Raw genomic sequence first — 12,834 nt, forward strand, 5'->3', positions numbered from 1 at the left:
ACTCCTTCTCTCTATCATTTGCACTCTACCCTCTGCCTCTCTATCCCCTGCACATTCTGTCTCAATCCCATGCATTGTTTTTCATCCTCTGTACTCTATGTATTTTTTGTACTCTCTCTACCCTCTGTCTCTCGATCCCCTGTACCCTCTCTCTATCCCCTGCAATCTACCTCTCTCTCTATCCTCTGTGCTCTCTCTTTATCCTCTGCACACTTTCTGTCATCTGCACTTTCTGTCTCTATCCCCTGCTCCCTGTATCTTTATCCTCTGCATTCTCTCTTTATTCTCCATACTGTTTCTCTCTCTCTTTATCCACTGTACTCTCTCTTTCTCTATCTCCTGCTCTTCCCCTCTCACTACCCTCACTTTATCTCTATCTCACTCCTCTATGCTCTCTCTCTCTTTATCTTGGGTACTCTTTCTATCCCCTGCACTCTCTTTCTCCATCGCCTGTACTCTGTCTCTCTCTAGCCCTTGCATTCTTTCTCTATCCCTTACCCCCTCTCTCTTAATCCTCTATCTATCCCCTGCACTGTCTCCCTCACCTGTACTCTCTCTCTCTTTATTCTCTGTAATCTCTCTCTCTATCCTCTGCAATCACTCTCTATCCCCTCTACGCTCTCTATCCTCTGCTCTCACTCTCTGTCTCTGCACATTTTATGCTCTACTCTCTCTCTATCCTCCGCACCCTCTCTCTATCCTCTGCACTTCCTCTTTCTATCTGCTGCACACTCTATCGCTCTTTATCCTCCATACTCTATCTCTCTTTATCCTCTATTCTCTCTCTTTGTCCCCTACCCTCTCTTTGTCTCTAACCCTGCACTTTCTACCCTCTGCACTCTCGCTCTCTCTACCTTCTGCACTCTTGCTCTCTCTATTCTCTGCACTCATGCTCTCTCTACCCTCTGCACTCTCATTTTCTCTATCCTCTGTAATCTCTCCCTCTCTATCCTCTGCACTCTTGCTCTCTCTACCCTCTGCACTCTCGATCTCTCTATCCTCTGCACTCTCACTCTCTCTATCCTCTGCACACTCGTTCTTTCTACCCTCTACACTATCGCTCTCTCTACCCTCTGCATTCTCGCTCTCTCTACCCTCTGCACTCTCGCTCTCTCTATCCTCTGTACTCTCACTCTCTCTACCCTCTGTACTGTCTCTCATTGACATAAGACAGGGCATCTCAAAACCCATTTTTGGAAGCTGAACGGTAAACCAGTGGCAATCATAGGAACGCTTATGAAATCGTAAGAAAATGCTGTGCCACAAAAGGAATGAGTGTACAGTTGTAGCAGTGGTGCAGGTGAAACATATTCCCTCAGCCTCCTGGACACAGGGATATGGCTCAGGATAATCCAGACAATTATTCTATTTCTACTGCTAAAGAGAGTCAGGCTACTGGAGTTCTGGATGTTTTGTAAGTGTTCCTTGGGGTATGTCATTCATCGATGGTGGCTGATGATACAATTTGTATTTTAGACAGTTTAGTGAGGGAAAGCTATCAATAGTTGATGTTCATGGGGTTTATAAACCTATCCCTTTGTGTAAAGTCAATTTTCAAGGTGACTTAGTTGAATTGCCAGCATGGGAATAATTCGGAGGTCACCTGTTGAATGTGTAGATTGTATTTTCTGGGGAATGATACAATCGGCAGTATAGAAGCAACCAGAGCACCTGCAGAATTGAGAATTAAGAAAGGGAAAGGGCTGGAACCACAAAATGGCCTGGAAAGGTGAATGAGCAAAGGCAAGGATTTACAATGCTTGCCAGAGTTGACACATAGAGTCAGCTGGAATCCAGGCAAGTGAATAGTTTGAACAAGATCATTTAAAATCTCGCAGAGGAATGGAACAATATGAGTTGTGAAATATGTAAATGTGTTTAATTATTGGAACGAGCCATAACACCCGAGAGTGAGCAAGTGGTTGATGTTGCTCAAAGAGAATTGTGTAAGACTCGTTTGATTGGGATCAGAAGAAACTACAAGATCTTAAAAGGTTCAAAGATAAAACCAAGCAAGAGTATGAAACCCTTTTGTGTGCACATCAAAAGCAAATCAATAACATCCTTGAAACAGAAGAAAGAGATTTTGGTTCAAGGGGAAATGACTTGTTAATGCACAAAGTCACCATTTTGACCTTATTGTCTTGAAATGAGAATCTATCACATTTGAAACAAAACAGAAAATGCTGGAAAAACTCAGCAGGTCTGACACCATCTTTGGGGAGAGAAACAAAGTTAACATTTTGGGTTTGTATGACCCTTCAGAATCTACCACATTTGAGTTCAGAAAATGAGCTTGAGGATGGAATTACATCTATAGCTTATGAAAAGGATGACATTTGGGCTGTGGGCTTAAATGAGACACATTGCTGAGTTAAAGACCAGGACTAAGAGAAAAAAGAAATACAAGCACTGAGTTATGATAATTCTATGATGTTTAAATTCTGCTAATCATACTTTCTACAATGTATTGATTTATGTTTTGGTTAAACCTTTCTAATTGTACAATGCAACATGTGTAGTTGTGAAACAAAATAGAAAGTTTACCTGTAAGATATGTAACAAGCTATATATATTAGAAGGTTACGAAGTTAATTTCTTGTAGAGAAAGTGCTAAGGCATTGTAAAGAAACCTTCACTGTAGTGAAGCTTTCTTTCTTCCAAGGGGAATGGTGTGAAGAAGCTCAGACACTTGCCTTAATTTTCAATCAGAAATCCTAGGTCAGGAACTCAGGTCTCCTGCACATGCCCCAGCTAGGAAGTGACCACACATGTGCATTTGGTGTCTTTTACCAATTGTAGGCCAGGAACTGGCCCTGCACCCCGATGCAGAAGCAAGGAAGTGAAACCAAAGTTCAGGTGACCTCCACCTGAGTGCCATTCCATAGAAAGATATCGAAGGAGCAGGACATCAGGACTGGGACAGAGAGATGTACCAGGCAGGGGCAAAGACAGGGGTTGGGGAGAGGTCCCAGAAGTAAAGTTAAAAGAAAGGAGCAGAGCAATAGGCTCGGAATTCAAGGAGGAGCTGCAAGGGGAAGACTTGAAGTGAAGTGGGCTTGAGAGAAGCCCTGAAGATCCGAGGTGGCAGTGAAGTTTGGTGACGCCTTATTGCAGGCGTTTGGAGCAGTGGTGTTCTACTTGGCATGGCTGAGGATCTAAACTCGTGCTTTGAAGGGGAAGTTTGAGTGCACTCGGAGATCCAGTGAAAAGGAATCTCGGAAGGTGATATTGAGACCCTGCGAGATGGGCCATTATTGCACCAGTCTGAGTGGGAGCGATGTTTGGAGAGAATTCCAATGTGAGTTCTTCAAATGTGGAGAATGGAAAATCTCTAGAGAAAGACAGAGTTTGCGTGAGACTGGATGGCTCACACTGTGACAAATCTATGACTGGGTTATTGAGAAAGTCATGGAACCTGCTTTGGTTGCATCTGTCATTTATTTTGAACAGTGGCGTGTCTGACCAATTAGTTCACATGTATCTCATACTTACCTTGAACATTAGAGTACATGATAGATATAGTAAATTGTTTATCTGTCTGAATTTGTATGTGCCTGTAAAGATATTGTTGGGCAGAGGAAGAGTGTGATCAGAATCATTTTCTTGTGTAGGTATTGAGATCTTTGCAACCTTTTTTTCTGGTATAATATAGTTCATTTTTCCTGTTGAATAAATATTTTATGTTTTGTGTTAAAGGTTCATCAGCAGACTCCTGTGAATTTGTTCAGCAACTTTCCTCCACTGTTTCTAAAATAAAAGTTAGTTCTATCAAGCCTCAAGGCATGTTTTTCTATTAGCTGGCTTGTCCAGTGTTAACACCAGCTGGGAACATAACCCTCCACACTCTCTATCCTCTGCACCACATCTCTCTATATCCACTACCCATATTCTTCATCCCTTTTAATCTCTCTCCATCCTCTGCACTCTCTCTATTACCTCTGTGCTCTCTCTCTATCCTCTGCACTCTCTCTGTCCTCTGCATTCTCCCTGTCCTTTGTGCCCTCCCTCTATTTCTACACTCTCTCTCTGACCTCTGTGCTGTCTCTCTGTCCTCTGCTCTCCCTCTAACTTCTGTGCTCTCTCTCTATCATCTGCGCACTCTATCATTCCTCTGTGCTCTCTCTCTACCATCTGAAATCTGTCTCTATCCTCTGCTCTCTTCCTCTATCCTCTGTGTTCTCTATCTATCCCCTAAAAACTCTCACTAGTACTGCCTCTATACCGCTTTGTCTCTGCTCTGTACTCTCCCTCAATCCTCTGTGCTCTCTCTCAATCCTTTGTGTTGTCTCTCTTACCTCTGCAATCTTTCTCTATCCTCTAAACTCTCCCTCTAACTTCTGTGCTCTCTCTATCCTCTGTGCTGTATCTCTATCCTCTATGTTCTCTCTTTATCCCCTGTACACTCTCTAGTACTGTCTCTATACCCCTTAATCTCTGCTCTGCACTCTCCCTCTGTGCTTTTTCTATCCTCTGTGCTCTCTCTCTATATTTTGCACTCTCTCTCTAACATCTGCTCTCACTCTCTATGCTCTGAACTCTCTCGCTACCCTGTGAATTCTCTGCCTATCCATTGTTCACTCTCTCCAGTCCTGTCCCTATAATCCTTAATCTCTCCTCTGTACTCTCTCTCCCTACCTGTTCTCTGCACTCTATCCTCTGTTGTCATCTCTCCCTATTCACTGCATTCTCTCTCATTCCTCTGCTCTCTTTCCTTCTATGCTCTGCACTCTCTCTCTTCCACTGTGCTCTCTCTATTCTATGTGCTTTTGTTCTATCCTCTATGCTCTATCTCTATCCAGTGCACTCTCTCTCTATCCTCTGTGCTCTGTTGTTATCCTGTGTGCTCTCTGTCTAACCTCTACTCTCTCTCTCTCTCTGCTCACCACTGTATTTCTGTACTCTGTGCTATCTCTGTCCTCTGTGCTCTCTTTCTATCCTCTGTGTTATTTTGCTCTACTCTATTCTCTCTCCCTATCCTCTGTGCTCTCTGTCCAACCTCTGCTCTCTCTCTCTATGATCTGCACTCACTCTCAGACCTCTGTGCTCTCTCTCTATCTTCTGTGCTATTTTGCTCCACTCTGTGCTCTCTCCCGATCCTCTGTGCTCTCTGTCTAACCTCTGCTCTCTCTCTCTCTGCTCACCACTGTATTTCTATACTCTGTGCTCTCTCTGTCCCCTGCACTCTCTCTCCTTCCTCTGTGCTCTCTGTCTGTCCTCTGTGCTCCTTCTCTATCCTCTGTGCTCTCTCTCTATCCTCTATGTGTTCTCTCTATCTTTTGAAACCTTTTCAGGTCTACTTCACTCAGCCTCTGTCCTCTGTGCACTCTGTCTATCCACCACATTTTTTCTCTCTATCCTCCAAGCTCTCTCTGTATCCTGTACTCACTCTCTATCCTCCATGCTCTCTGTCTAACCTCTGCTCTCTTTCCCTCTATGCTCTGCACTGTCTCTCTTCCACTGTGCTCTCTCTATTCTACATCCTTTTGTTCTATCCTCTATGCTCTATCTCTATCCCCTGCACTCTCTCTCTATCATCTGCGCTCTCTCTTTATCCTCTGAGCTCTCTGTCTAACCTCTGCTCTCCCTCTCTTTGCTCTCCACTCTCTTTCTATACTCTGTGCTCTCTCTGTCCTCTGTGCTATCTCCCTATACTCTGTGCTCTCTTCCTATCCACTGACCTCTCTGTCTAATATCTGCTCTCTCTCTCGCTATGCTCTATTCCCTCTCTCTATCCTCTGTGCTCTCCAACTTTATCCTCTGTGCTCCCTCTATCCTATGTGCTCTATCTCTATTGTCTGCACTCTATCTACCCCTGTACACAATCTCTAGTACTGTCTCTATATTCCTTAAGCTTTCCTGTGCATACTTTCTCTATACCCTGCACTGTCTCCCTATCCTTTGCGCTCTCTGTCTAACATCTGCTCTCTCTCTCTCCCTTGCTCCACACTCACTTTCTGTCCTCTGTTCTCTCTCCATCCAAAGTGCTTTCTCTCAATACTTTGTGCTGTCATTCGCCACACTCTGCACTCTCTCTCTCTCTATCATCTGTGCTCCCTCTCCTTCCTCTGTGCTATCTCTCTATCCTCTATGTGTTTTCTTTATCTTTTGCAACCCCTTCTTCTCCTCTTCACTCTGCCTCTGTCCTCTGTGCATTCGGTCTATCCACCGCATTTTCTCCCTCAATCCTCTGTGCTCTCTGTCTATCTGCTGTGTTCCCTCTCTATCCTCTGTGCTGCTGGTCTTTTGATTACATTGTATCTCTATCCTTTGCTCTCCCTCTGTAGCCTCTGTGCTGTCACTTTCTCTATCCTCCAATCTCTCTCTCTATCCTGTACTCTCTCTCTATCCTACATGCTCTCTGTCTAACCTCTGCTCTCTTTTGCTCTATGCTCTGCACTCTCTCTTTTCCACTGTGCTCTCTCTATTCTAGGTGCTTTTGTTCTCTGCTCTATGCTCTATCTCTATCCCCTGCACGCTCTCTCTATCCTCTGTGCTCTCTCTTTATCCTCTGTGCTCTCTCTATAACCTCTGCTCTCTCTCTCTATGTTCTGTATTCTTTCCCTATCCTATGTGCTCTCTCTCTATCATTTGCACTCTCTCTGTCCCCTGTACACTTTCTCCAATACTGTCTCTACACTACTTACTCTCTCCTCTTTACTCTCTCTCTATCAATTCTTTGCTTTCTCTCTCTATCCTCTGTGCTCTCTCTCTCTATGTTCTGTATTCTTTCCCTATCCTATGTGCTCTCTCTCTATCCTCTGAGCTCTCTCTCTAACCTCTGATGTGTCTCTCTATGCTCTGCATTCTCTCTCTGTCCTCTGTGCTTTCTCTATCCTATGTGCTCTCTATCCTCTGTGCTCTCTATCTCCTGTAAACTCTCTCTCTAGCAGTGCCTCTATACCACTTAATCTCTCCTCTGTACTCTGTCTCTATCTTCTGTGCTCTTTCTCTATCCTCTGCACTCTCGTTATCTCCTACATTCTGTCCCTGCTCTCTGTGCTCTCTGTTTATCCTCTGCACTCTCTCTCTATGTTCTCTCTATCCTCTGTGCATGCTCTCTGTCTAACATCTGCTCTCTCTCTATGCTCTGCACTCTTTCCCTATCCTATGTGCTCTCTCTCTATCCTCTGCACTCTCTCTCTATGTTCTCTCTATCCTCTGTGCATGCTCTCTGTCTAACATCTGCTCTCTCTCTATCCTCTGCACTATCTCTCTATCCTCCGCACTCTCTCTCTATCCTCTGCACTCTCTCTCTATCCTCTGCACTCTCTCTCTATCCTCTGCACTATCTCTCTATCCTCCGCACCCCCTCTCTATCCCCTTTATCTCCATTGTTGGTGTTTAACTAACCTTGGGGTTGTGATTCCAACAGTCTACAGCTAGAAGCTTACACTCAATTCGTTCTTGGACCACAGCCATTCTTAGTCTTGACCCTGTGTCTTTGATCCAAGTGAAAGCAAATCTTTTTCACAATCTGTGGCTTTGTCTTAGTCTTCAGTCTGACCCTGGGGCAGCAGTTTGGAGCAGAGAACAAAGGCAATATGTCCACTATAAACACTGTCAACCTCAGTAACTCTGTTCTACTGACAGTGAGCACAGCGAGAGCTTCACATGGCAGGGCTGCTGGATACTACACATCACCTAACTCCCAGCTTCAATTCCAGTTTCTTACATGGTGCACAGAGCACCGGTGCAGCAGGAGTTAGCTTATTTCCGTTAGAGTGCCATTTATTGTGTGAATTAATACATTCAAAATGGTGAGTTATAAATTACAGCACAGGGTTAGATACAGAGTAAAGCTCCCTCTACACTGACCAATCAAACACTCCCAGTGCAGGTACAGCACGGGGTTAGATACAGAGTAAAGCTCCCTCTACACTGTCACATCAAACACTCCCAGGACAGGTACAGCACGGGGTAAGATATCGAATAAAGTTCGCTATGCACTGTCCCCATCAAACACTGCCAGAGCAGGTACTGCACGGGGTTGGATACAGAGTAAAGCTCCCTTTACACTGTCCCCATCAAACACTCCCAGGGCAGGTACAGCACAGGGTTAGATGCAGAGTAAAGCTTCTTCTACACTGTCCTCATCAAACACCCGCCCACCATGGAAATGGCATGTTTCCCGCAAATGGATAAATAAAACGGCAAGTCTGGGATGATACCGTGTGAAAACCCAACATTGTGGCTGGTGAGTAAAACATCATTTTACCCACCTGCTATTGTGCTTAGTGCAAATCTGGGACAATTCCGCCCACAGTGTGTGATTCATTCCCATTACTAATTCACAGTGTTATTACTTCTCAGTGTTATTAATTCAGTGTTATTAATTCACAATGTTATTAATTCACCCTGTGTTATAAATTCAATATGTTTTTAATTCAGTGATATTAATTCTCTGTGTTATTAATTCACCATGTTGATAATTCACAATGCTATTCATTCCATGTTATTGTGTTATCAATTAAATGTGTTATTAAGTGTATTATTAATTCACATTGTTATTCATTCACAGTATATCATTAATTCACTGTTATTAATTCACAGTTATTAATTCAGTGTGTAATTAGTTCAGTGTTGTTCATTCACAATGTTATTAATTCACTTATTAATTCACTGTGTTATTAATTCATGGTGTATTATTAATTCACGTTGTTATTAACTCAGTTATTTATTCACAGTGTCATTAATTCATCGTGTATTATTAATTCATCATGTATTATTAATTCATTGTTTATTGTTAATTCAGTGTGCTATTAATTCAGTGTTATTAATTCAATGTTATTAGTTCAATGTTATTAACTCACAGTGTGATATTAATTCACCTCGTGTTATTAAGACACCGTGTTATTAATTCAGTGTTATTATTTCACAGTGTATTATTAATTCACAGTGTATTATTAATTCACAGTATTATTAATTCAGTGATGATCATTCAATGTTATTAGTTCGCAGTGTTATTAATCAGTGCATTATTAATTCAGTGTACTGTTAATTCACCGTGTATTATTAATTCACTTATTAATTCGCAGTGTATTATTCACTCACCATGTTATTCATTCACAGCGTATTATTCACTCACAGTGTTATTAATTAAGTGTATTATTCACTCTGTTATTCACTCACCGTGTGTTATTCATTCACAACATATTATTCACTCACCGTGTGTTATTCATTCACAGTGTATTATTCACTCAGTGTACTGTTAATTCACCGTGTATTATTAATTCACTTATTAATTCGCAGTGTATTATTCACTCACCATGTTATTCATTCACAGCATATTATTCACTCACAGTGTTATTAATTAAGTGTATTATTCACTCTGTTATTCACTCACCGTGTGTTATTCATTCACAACATATTATTCACTCACCGTGTGTTATTCATTCACAGCGTATTATTCACTCAGTGTACTGTTCACTCACAGTGTGTTATTAATTCACAGTGTGTTATTCACTCAGTGTGTTATTCACTCAGTGTGTTATTAATTCACAGTGTGTTATTCAGTCAGTGTGTTATTAATTCACAGTGTGTTATTCACTCAGTGTGTTATTCACTCAGTGTGTTATTAATTCACAGTGTGTTATTCACTCAGTGTGTTATTAATTCACAGTGTGTTATTCACTCAGTGTGTTATTAATTCACAGTGTGTTATTCACTCAGTGTTTTATTTACTCAGTGTGTTATTAATTCACAGTGTGTTATTCACTCAGTGTGTTATTCACTCAGTGTGTTATTAATTCACAGTGTATTATCCAGTGTTATTCATTGTGTTATTAGCTCAGTGCATTATTCACTCACAGTATGTTATTAATTGTGTATTATTCACTCACAGTATGTAATTCACTCAGTGTTATTCATTCACAGTGTGTTATTCACTCACAGCGTATTATTCACTCAGTGTATTATTCACTCACAATGTTATTAATTCACAGTGTATTATTCAGTGTTATTCATTGTGTTATTAGTTCAGTGCATTATTCACTCACAGTGTGTGATTCACTCAGTGTTATTAATTCACAGTGTATTATTCACCCACAGTGTATTATCGTTCACAATGTGTTATTAATTCAGTGTGTTAGTTACTCGATGTGTTATTAAATCAGTGTATTATTCACTCAGTGTGTTATTCATTCAACGTTATTATTTTACAGTGTATTACTCACTGTGTGTTACTCATTCACAGTGTTATTAATTCACTCACAGTGTGTTACTTCACTGTTTCCTTCATCAGGCAGTATTCTGAGCATTGAACCAAATTTGTTGATAACTGATTTGAATGTTCCATTGACTGGGCACATCACCCTGAAAACAGACTTCCATCTTAACCATGTGCTCCTGGCTGGAATGCATTCAGTAATACAATGTTCAGGAAGCAGCAATGACAGAGGCAGTGGTTTATATTACAGTTCTATTCCAAACAATATAAAATGGAAGGGGATTCTGAAGCTGTTTGGTGAGGATCAGTCGTGCATCATCGCGGAAAAAATTCAAGTTCTGAGTGATGGGGAGACACACGTGCATTCACAAGTTGTTACAGCATGGGGAGGGTTAAACTGCAGGAAACATTGATGTTTCTTGGAAATTCTAACTCAAACCTACAATCAATGGGAAAGGATGGGTCTGCTTCATCTGCATACAGATTGCAGCAACATTAATGAGATACACAGACTGAGAAATAGAATATCATCATCGAATATAATGCCCAATTTACCCGCTTCCTTTCACTTCAGACTGCGCAGTGATTGACAGGATGAGTAAGCTGGGATAGCCTCTCATGAGATTTACCCAGAAAAAAATTACCCAATTCAATTCTGAACAGGTTCAAAAACAGATTCTCGGATTGGGGAGGATGACGGCAGTTAAAACCCATTCTTTAATGACAGTGCTCCAACATGCACCACATCATCAACACACAGGCTAAACAATAGGTATAGTTTTAGAGAGAAAGCTGTGTGTACGAGGTTGTTACACAGACAGCTGTGTGTACTGAACAGTGTTACACAGAGAGATCTGTGTGTACTGAACAGTGTGTTACACAGAGAGAGCTGTGTGTACTAGGATGCTACACAGAGAACTGTGTGTACTGAACAGTGTGTTACACAGATAGAGCTGTGAGTACTGAACAGTGTGTTACACAGAGAGAGCTGTGTGTACTGAACAGTGTGTTACATAGGGAGAGCTTTGTGTACTGAACAGTGTGTTACACAGAGAGACCTGTGTGTACTGAACAATGTGTTGCACAGAGAGAGCTATGTGTACTAGGGTGTTACACAGAGAGTGCTTTATGTATTGAACAGTGTGTTACACAGGGAGAGCTGTAAGTACTGAACAGTATGTTATACAGAAAGCTGTGTGTACTAGGATGTTACACAGAAAGAGCTGTGTGTACTGAACAGTGTGTTACACAGAGAGCTGTGTATACTCAACAGTGCATTACACAGAGAGAGATGTGTATTGAACAGTGTGTTACACAGGGAGAGCTGTGTGTACTAGGGTGTTACTCAGAGAGTGATTTGTGTACTGAACAGTGTGTTACACAGGGAGAGCTATGTGTACTGAACAGTGTGTTAGTGTGTTACACAGGGAGAGCTGTGTGTACTAGGGTGTTACTCAGAGAGTAATTTGTGTACTGAACAGTGTGTTATAGAGAGAGAGCTTTGCGTACTGAACAGTATGTTACACAGGGAGAGCTATGTGTACTGAACAGTGTGTTAAGCAGGAAGAGCTGTGTGTACTAGGGTGTTACACAGAGAGAGCTGTATGTACTGAACAGTGTGTTACACAGAAAGAGCTGTGTGTACTGAACAGTGTGTTATACAGAGAGAGCTGTGTATTGAACAGTGAGTTACACAGGGAGAGCTGTGTGTACTAGGATGTTACACAGAGAGTGATTTGTGTACTGGACAGTGTGTTACACAGAGAGAGCTTTGTGTACTGAACAGTGTGTTATACAGAGAGAGCTTTGTGTACTGAACATTGTGTTACATAGGGAGAGCTTTGTGTACTGAACAGCGTGTTACACAGAGAGAACTGTGTGTACTGAACAGTGTGCTACACAGAGAGAGCTGTGTGTACTGAACAGTGTGTTATACAGAGAGAGCTTTGTGTATTGAACAGTGTGTTACGCAGGGAGAGCTGTGTGTACTGAACAGTGTGTTACACAGAGAGAACTGTGTGTACTGAACAGTGTGTTACACAGAGAGAACTGTGCATACTGAACAGTGTGTTACACAGAGAGAACTGTGTGTACTGAACAGTGTGTTACACAGAGAAAGCTGTGTGTACTGAGCAGTGTGTTACACAGGGAGAGCTGTGTGTACTAGGGTGTTACTCAGAGAGTGATTTGTGTACTGAGCAGTGTGTTACACAGAGAGAGCTGTGCACACTGAACAGTGTGGTACACAGAGAGAACTGTGTGTACTGAACAGTGTGTTACACAGAGAAAGCTGTGTGTACTGAGCAGTGTGTTACACAGGAAGAGCTGTGTGTACTAGGGTGTTACTCAGAGAGTGATTTGTGTACTGAACAGTGTGTTACATAGGGAGAGCTTTGTGTACTGAACAGTGTGTTACACAGTGAGAATGTATGTACTGAACAGTGTGTTATACAGAGAGCTGTGTGTACTGAACAGTGTGTTGCACAGAGAGAGCTTTGTGTATTGAACAGTGTGTAACACAGGGAGAGCTGTGCATACCGAACGGTTTGTTACACGAGAGAACTGTGCATACTGAACAGTGTGTTGCACAGAGAGAGCTATGGGTACTAGCGTGTTACACAGAGAGAGCTTTGTGTATTGAACAGTGTGTTACACAGGGAGATCTG

Source organism: Carcharodon carcharias, chromosome 16, assembly GCF_017639515.1.
Source record: "Carcharodon carcharias isolate sCarCar2 chromosome 16, sCarCar2.pri, whole genome shotgun sequence".
In the NCBI taxonomy this organism is placed as follows: domain Eukaryota; kingdom Metazoa; phylum Chordata; class Chondrichthyes; order Lamniformes; family Lamnidae; genus Carcharodon; species Carcharodon carcharias.